The sequence below is a fragment of the Bombina bombina genome, chromosome 10 (assembly GCF_027579735.1).
Source record: "Bombina bombina isolate aBomBom1 chromosome 10, aBomBom1.pri, whole genome shotgun sequence".
In the NCBI taxonomy this organism is placed as follows: Eukaryota; Metazoa; Chordata; class Amphibia; order Anura; family Bombinatoridae; genus Bombina; species Bombina bombina.
In genome coordinates this window covers 156774474-156774855 of record NC_069508.1, presented here as the reverse complement: position 1 = coordinate 156774855, position 382 = coordinate 156774474, and the positions used below count along the sequence as shown (strand labels likewise).

The 382-nt window shown below is 40.1% G+C and overlaps 1 non-coding gene across 1 annotated transcript; it reads left to right on the top strand.

Moving 5' to 3' along the window:
• On the top strand, positions 1-107 carry LOC128641473 (U6 spliceosomal RNA). Its single transcript, XR_008399504.1, has one exon. It is a non-coding gene; the product is annotated as a U6 spliceosomal RNA (small nuclear RNA).
• Positions 108-382: the final 275 nt, after the last annotated feature.

Sequence of the window (382 nt, the reverse complement as noted above, 5' to 3'; positions counted from 1 at the left end):
GTGCTCGCTTCGGCAGCACATATACTAAAATTGGAACGATACAGAGAAGATTAGCATGGCCCCTGCACAAGGATGACATGCAAATTCGTGAAGCGTTCCATATTTTTCAATGTAAAGTAGTAAAAAAAGAAAGGAAAAAAAAAAAAAACACAAGAGCCCAGCAATCTTGTAAAGACACAAGAATAAGACTCTCCTGTAAAGACACAAGAGCAAGACTCTCCTATAAAGACACAAGAGCACAGCAACCCTGTAAAGACACAAGAGCACAGCAATCCTGTAAAGACACAATATTAAGACTCCCCTGTAAAGACACAAGAGCACAGCAACCCTGTAAAGACACAAGATTAAGACTCTCCTATAAAAACACAAGAGCACAGCAAGC